Source organism: Muscardinus avellanarius, assembly GCF_963383645.1.
Source record: "Muscardinus avellanarius genome assembly, chromosome: 6".
Taxonomy (NCBI): domain Eukaryota; kingdom Metazoa; phylum Chordata; class Mammalia; order Rodentia; family Gliridae; genus Muscardinus; species Muscardinus avellanarius.
In genome coordinates this window covers 103091307-103099634 of record NC_137791.1, presented here as the reverse complement: position 1 = coordinate 103099634, position 8328 = coordinate 103091307, and positions in this window count along the sequence as shown.

Sequence of the window (8328 nt, the reverse complement as noted above, 5' to 3'; positions counted from 1 at the left end):
TTATTTCTAAATATTTTCATGATATTTTATTTTTAATTAAACAATCCATTCATTTCATAACTCCTGGACATAATGGGCATTCTATTTAACATCTGCCATGGGTAAGAAGCTCTTTTAGATGCTAACATTAGCCAGGATCTAGTTATGAGCCATCATGGTTTATCAAATTGCCTTTATTTTTGGACAACAACTGAACTATATTTCAATTTTTTATTTTATAAATGACCAATGATCAAGTTTAAGATCTCAGCCCCTTCCTACTACCTAGCATATGCTGATAACCCCCCAACTTTGAGCTGACTAGAATTTAGGAGATATATAATTACAAATCAAATTGAAAAATGTAAATATGCTTGGGGTTGGGGGAAAGCACACCATGCCTTGTTTTTAACAATCTAGTATTTGTATCATCTGTGACATGGCTTCTTTACTTTCAGAAGACAACTGAAAATTTATTATACAAACACAAGAACACCCATACAATCCTTCTTTTCATGTATATGACATATTTTTATGTGTGCATGGACACCAGTACTTCTGCAATCTTACCCTATGTCTTCACGTTTAGTTTATCTGTATCAAAACAGCTGAACTTCAGTCATGACCTAAAATACGGCTTATGTGACTATTTAGTGGGATTCTTGACTTTTTTTTTTGAAAAGTTCATTGTTAGTGTACAGAAATGCTACTGATTTAATATATTTATTTTGCAACTTTATTGAGTTTATTAGTTCTGGTAATTTTCTTGTAAAGTTTGTAATGTTTTACAAGTATAAGAACATACGTTCTGCAAACACACACATAGTTTAACTTCTTTCTGATTTTGATAACTCTTTTTCTTGCCTGATTGCTCTGGCTAGAACTTCTAGTACTGTGTTAAATAGAAGTGATGTGGTTGGGCATCCTTGTCTAGTTCTTGATCAAAGAGGAAAAGCTATCAACTTTTCACTGCTGAGTGTGATATTAGTTGTGGGGTTGTCATATATAGCTTTTATTGTGCTGAAGAATATCTGTTTCTAATTTGTACAGAGTTTTTAATCATAAAGTGATGTTGAATTTTGTTAAAGGGGAAAGATGATTATATAGCTTATAGTTTTGGTTGCTGAAAGTTCAAGAAGAGGCCACCCCATGTGAATGACCCCTGGCATGCTTGGCTGTTTCACTGCCTGGCAGATGGCATGATGGTGGCACCTGTGCATGCAAGGGATCACATAGTAAGAGAGGAAGGCAGAGAAGAAGGGAAGAGGAACCAGTTTTGCTACTTTATAATAGCCCTTTCAGCTGAACTAGCTCAGGGTCCCATGAAAACTACCTTAATCCCTTCTAAGAAAGTTACCCCCCTCCAAATACAATGGCCTGTGCACCTTCCATAGGCCTCACATCATAAAGGTTTACCATCTCTCAATATCCTCACACTGGAAAGTACATTTCTGGAACATACACTTTTAGGGAATAAAACACATGGAAACCATAGCAGTAAGATCTATGCTTTTCTTAAAATGAAAAAGGATGAGCTGGGCATGGTGGCCTATGCTTGTAATCCCAGAATTTGAGAGGCTGAGACAGAAGGATAGCAAATTCGAGGCCAGCCTCAGTTACTTAATTAGGCCCTCTGTAACTTAGGGAGACCCTGTTTCAAAATGAATAATAAAAAATAGGGCTAGAGTATAGAATGTCTCTGGGTTTCATCCTCAGTACTGCAAAAAAAAAAAAAAAGAAAAGAAGGAAAAGGGTGTTATGAATGTAGAAATGTTCCCAGTTAGATCGACTTTTATAGAGAAAAATTATGAAAACAGAAATTCTGAAAATTGATTTCCTTAGGACATGAGAGAGAATCATGTCTGTCTCAGTTTGTATATCACTGATGCAGGATTCTGGCTCTGGCCATTTGGTGTCAAGTTTGAAGTCTATGTTGAAGCAGTCTCTTTTCTGAACCAGTACTCTTCTGATCCATGGGTTAAGTTGGTTCTCTGAGGTCTCGTACTCCATGTGCAGGATATGAAGAGCCATGGACAGAGCACAGCAGAGCCCCTCTTGTTGCTAACCCTGTGATTCACTCTAATGCCACACTGACTATGGGGCTGCATCCAAGCTGGGCTTTCCCAACAGCTCCACATCTCTCCTTCACTGTGCTTTTGAGGAAGCAGAGCTCTAGGCGTACATAACTGGGTGTTTAGAGAAAAGCTCTTCAAAGTGTAGCCTGGAATGTGGAGTGAAGGGGTGGGAAGAGAAGAGTGCTGAGAGTCACAATTTTGGGGGTGGAAGAAGTAAATTTACTGCTTCCCTCTTGATCTTCCTTCTTCCTTCCTCCTTTTAGCTTTGGTGTGCAAAGCCCATAGATCAGAATACACAGACATCAACAGTACCTGGGGTGTAAGGAGGTATTTAGTAGTACTTAATAAATAGTTGTTGAATGATTGCTTGAATCAATGAAAAAATTACCTACTTTCAACTTCAAAGAAACTGCTACATCATATTTCTCATTCTCAATATTAGATGTACTATTATAATGACTTTAATATTAGTGATTCAACTAAAAATCCTACACTGTTAGTTAAAATATGAAGTTCATTTTAATGATAATAGACCAAAACAGTGATTCCCCCTCTTACAGACTAACAAAAAGAATGTGGAAATGCAAACATATCAACCCACATCTATATAATTTTAAGAGTTTACATATATGCATTATTTAATTTATTGAATACTAAATGTTCATAGGTAATTTATCAATTAATTTAATTTTTTCTATAAAAAAGTTATTTCCTATTTGTTTGTGGCAATTCAAACTACATATGACAAAAAGCTAGGAAGAAACCCCCAAATTTTGACTTCTCCATTCTCAACCACTACTTGGCTAGTGTTCACATTCAAACCAACGACACCAGCCTTCACCCAGGTGTTTTAGCCATACCCGAAAAACTATCTTTGATTCCTCTTTACTCCATCTCTCTCACCAAACCCACAATTTGAATCTGTCATTTCTATCTCAAAACTTCAAAATACAGTTTGGATCTCAATCTATTTCCAATTATCTCTTCACTGCTTTCAGCCTTAATTTAAGTCGCCATCATGTCTTACATGATTACTTTCCTAATTGGAGTTTGAAATAGACACTGCACACCTGGTTACTCTTTATCCTATTGCCACCTCCCTACCAATCATTACATTCTTTATGGTGCCTGTCATTCTCTTAAGAGAGATGATGTTAGGTATTGGTTGCTGTTTTTCTTATTTTTTTTTTTTTTTGTCTCACTAAACTCTGGTCCCATGAGACCAAAGGCCTTACCTGTTTTATTCATTGCTGTGTTGATGATAACAGAGCCTGACACAAAGTAGACATTCAGGATGTATTTTGGGCATGAACACATGTCCAAGTAAAATGATTCTGACAATATGAGAAATTATTTAAGAATTCTGAATAGAGGAATATGAGCAAATGATTTCACTTTTAGAATTTTTATTTGTGCACTGTAATCATGTATCATAATGAAATTCAGCATGATAAGAGATAAATGCACACAGCACTTGGCGAGTTTCCCCTAACCCCCATTTCACTCCCCTCCCTTCCCTATACACAGTCTTGAGACTGGCACTGTTAATTTTATATCTGTACATAGGGTAAATTGAAGTGTTCCCTTCCTCATCTCCCTCCCTCCACTTGCCTCTCCTAAGCGCCCCCATCACTCCACTGGGGGTTCTACTATTTAGTCCAGAGACCCTTTTGTATTCTGTTTGTTTCCTTGCTTCCACATATGTGGGAAAATATATGAACCTTCACTTTTGTGATGGGTTTATCTCACTTAGTGCAATATTCTCTAGTTCTCTCCATCTTTCTGCAAATTACACAATTTTGTGCTTGTTTATGGCTAAGTAGAATTTCATCATGTGTATATCCCATAATTTTATAATCTATTCATCTACTGACAGAAACCTAGGCTGGTTCCATAACTTGTCTATTGTGAATTGTGTTGCTTTCAAGATAGATACGAATTTGTCACTATAATATTCTGGTTTCAATCCCATTGAAAATATATCTAGGTCATTCTGATAGATGGTACTGGGGTTCCTGAAAGATCTTCTACCTCCAGGCTACACTCCCAGACCTATTTTATATTTTTATTTGGAAACTGGGTCTCTTAAGGCAGCACGGCTGGCTTTGAACCTGTGTGATCCTCCTGTCTCCACCTCCCAAGAGCGGGGATTACAAGCGTTCACCACCACGCCCGGCTATTTTGATAGACTTGTATAGTAATAAAATGATGGAAGGATTGGAGGTAGGAAGCGAGTTTGGAGAAAACTGTAACATTGCAGAGAAGAAATGTTGATGGTCTTAGCTAAGGTAGTGATCTGGAGAGGAGACATAATGGAGGTAGTTAGAATATTGATGAGGTAGAGTTTTTATGTGACTTGATGAGTGATTAAATATAGTTGAGTTAGAAAGAAGGAAGTTTGGAAATATAGGTTTTTAGCTAAGGGACCAAGTAGTGCTGATGACTGAGATATGAAGTATGAAAGTCAAAAGTGCTGGAGTAGGAAAAACTTAAAAAAGAAATATCATCTTTGAGTATTTCTAGATCATTCAGCTAGAGATAATTAGAAACCGGTTGGAACTAGAAGTTCTGAATGGAAGGAGAGTGGTTATGACTGAAGACTCAGCTTTGTGAGTCATTTGCTTAAACCTGGACGTGGAAGTCAGGTCAACAAAGTAGAGAGGAGAAAAAGACTAAATCCTAAAGCATACTAATATTTAAGAAGTTGGACCAGAAAAAGGATTTAGAAAAGGATACCGAATCTGTCTTCTTTTCTCAAAAGCATTTGAAATAATTAATTTTCATGAATTCATTATTCCATTTAAATTGTATTTTTTTCTGAATATATTCTGTTGCTGCTCATTTACAGTTTCTTTGTATGATCTTTCCTATATCAGATGCTTTTCTCTCTATTTCCTCTCAATAAGTAGTATCTGTTTTTTTTTTAATACTCATTGTGAATATTTTATTTAGAAACCTTTGGACTTGCTCCAACAGACTTATTTAATTTCTTTCTTTCTTTCTTTCTTTCTTTCTTTCTTTCTTTCTTTCTTTCTTTCTTTCTTTCTTTCCTTCTTTCTTTCTTTCTTCTTTCTTTCTTTTTTTTTTTGGTGGTACTGGGGTTCCTGGAAGCCCTTCTACCTCCGGGCTACACTCCCATACCTATTTTATTTTATACTTTTTAATATTTGGAAACAGGGTCTCTTAAGCCAGCGCAGCTGGCTTCAAACCTGCGCAATCCTCCTGTTTCTACCTCCAAAGTGCGGGGATTACAAGCGTGCGCCACCATGCCCGGCTGAAACAGATTTCTTAGATTGTGCATTCCTTGAGAAAAAGAAGTAATATTAGAGATGTCAAGTTTTCAATTAATATTTAATAACTAAATCCATGGCAGATTGACCTGATACCCCTAAGTATTTGCTTTTCCTTGTGTCTGAGCTCTCTAACCTGTATCTTATAATGCACTCTTACTCTGATCCCTCTGGGCTCATCATGTGACTGTCTTTGGTTAGTGTTAGGTAGAAGTAAAGGTCTGCTTGGTTCTCAAGAGAGTATTTCTATTGTTCTTTCTCCCTTGCTTCTGCCGTCCTTCTGAGGAGGATGTGCCTGGGTTTACCTACACATCCCAGGACCAGGTTGTGGAGAAATGTTGAGTTTTTCCAGTGAATCCATCATAGGTCGACTGAACCCGCAAAGCACAATAATTAAATAACATTGATTGCTGTGTTCCATTGAGGTGTCATGACTGTTTGCAATGCTATTATGACAATGCTTTTATTTTGTAATTTGCATACAAAATCACTTTATCTAAAAGATATCTGATACATTGTCTTGAATGAAAATTAGAACTAAGCAATGTTCTTTGACAGAAAAATGCTATCTCCTTTTTGATTCTGTTTTTTATATATTTTCCATCTCTCTCTTTTTAGTGCTTTATTGAGGAAAATTATTATACAAATAGGTAGATATTTAATATATACAATTTGTCAAGTTTGGACATGTGCATGTATGCATAAAACCATAACTACATCCAAGGTAATATATAACTTATTTCCAAGCTTCCTTTTGTTCTTTTGCTTTTGTTTACTTATTTGTACAAAGATCTACCACTTAATAACTTTGAAATGCACAATATATTATTGCTAATGATAGGCATTATGTTGTGTGACAGATCTCCAGATCTTACTCCTCTTGCAAAATGAAACTTTATATCCATTGAAAATTAATCCTTTCTTTTGCCCTCTTTTCAGTCACTTGTGATAGCCATTATACTTTCTGCTTCTATGAGGCTATTTTAGATACTTCATGTAAATGGATTCATATCTATCTCCCTGTGACTGGTTTATTTTACTTAACATAATGTCCTCCAGGTTCATACATGTTGTCACATATGGAGGAATGCTTTGATAAGATAGAATAATATCCCATTGTATGGGATATGCCATGTTTCTTTTTTCATTTACATGGGCAGATACTTAAGTTATCACCTATTGGCTATTGACAATAATGACACAATGAATATGAATCTTAAGATATCTTTTTGAGATTCTGATTTTAATTTTTTAGATATTCAGTAATTCATCGGTATCTATAGATGATCAATTCTAAGACTCCATGAGGTAACCACAATCCATACATACCCAAGCCTCATATATGAAATGATATATAGTATTTGAATATGAACTAATTACATCCCTCCATTTAACTTAAAGCATCTCTAGATTGCTTTCAATATCCAATACAATGTAAATTCACTGTAGATATCTGCTATACTGTATTTTTTAGGGAAATTGATAGATGTCAACTGGACTGAAATGAAGGATGCCTAGAGGATTAATAAAGCATTTCTTTTTTAAAATTTTTATTGGTGCATTATATTCATACAACATATTGGGGTAAAAAACTTGTGTGTACAGATTTGTACACATCACTTATTTAACCCCTACCCAATTCCACCCCATTCCCTCCCCGTCCCTCCCTCCCTTGCTCAGCTTAGTGGTTGACTTCGATATGTTTAAGTACATTGTGTGTTTTAGAGATTTTTCTCTTCCCCCCTCCTTTAGGTTGTCTTGTTTTCTCCTCCATAGGATTTCCTTTTTCATCTAGAGTTCCTCCTATGACCCATTTCTCCCTAACTCTCACATATTAGGGAAAGCATCTGATTTTTTATTTTTTGTGACTGACTAATCTCACTTAGCATAATGTCCTCCAGTTCCATCCATTTCCCTGAAAATGATGTAATTGAGTTTTTTTTGATGGATGAGTAAAATTCCATTGTGTACATATCCCACAGTTTTGTAATCCATTCATCTGTTGATGGACATCTTGGCTGGTTCCATAGTTTGCTATGGTGAATTGTGCAGCTATGAACATAGATACACATGCATTAGTTTGGTAGTTTGGCTTCTTTTCTTTTGGGTAGATACCCAGAAGTGGTATTGCTGGATCATATGGTAGGTTCATTCACATTCTTCTGAGGATTCTCCATACTGTTTTCCAAAGTGGTTGCACTAATTTGCAATCCTACTAACAATGTCTTAGAAATAAAGCATTTCTTGTGAGTGTGTCTGTAGGGGTTTTTCCAGAGAAGATTGATATATAGGTAAGTGAACCAAGTAGGGAAAACCTTCCCTAAATGTGGACAGCACCATTCAATAAGCTAGGGGCCATACAGAAGGATAATGGGAAAAAGGGGGAACTTATTCTTTCTCTTGTTCTCCCTTCCTAAGTGGACGCTGTCACCCTTAGATGGCAGAAGCCAGGCTCTTCATACTTTGAACACTGACATGTACTATCAGTTCTCTAGGAGAGAATCCCAGGAGGATTCCAGGTCTTTGGTCTTGGATGGGCATAGCATCATGGGTCTCTTTTATTCCAATACTTCTGGCTTCTTGGACTGAGCAGTTACTGTCTTCCATGGCTTTCTAGCTTGCAGTTGGCAACATTGTTGAACTTCTTGTCCCATGATCATGGAAATTCAATCTGATAAAAATCCTGTGTGTTTGTGTGTGAGATCCTGTTTCCCTGACTAGTCCAGAGAATAATAACAATAAAAAGTCTGTACATATATAGCATAGATATTTTAAATATCTTTGGATCTATACATGTGGAGGGCTAACTTTATTACAGAAGTAATATTGACAGATCCTACTGGAATTGTCTTTTGAGAGGAAACTTGATAGGAAATTTTACAAGAAAGCTTATGGACATTGGTCTTGGTAGTAATTTTTTGGATATGACTCTGGAAGCACAGGGAAAGATAGCAAAAATATCATTTTTTGTTATAGCAGATCAA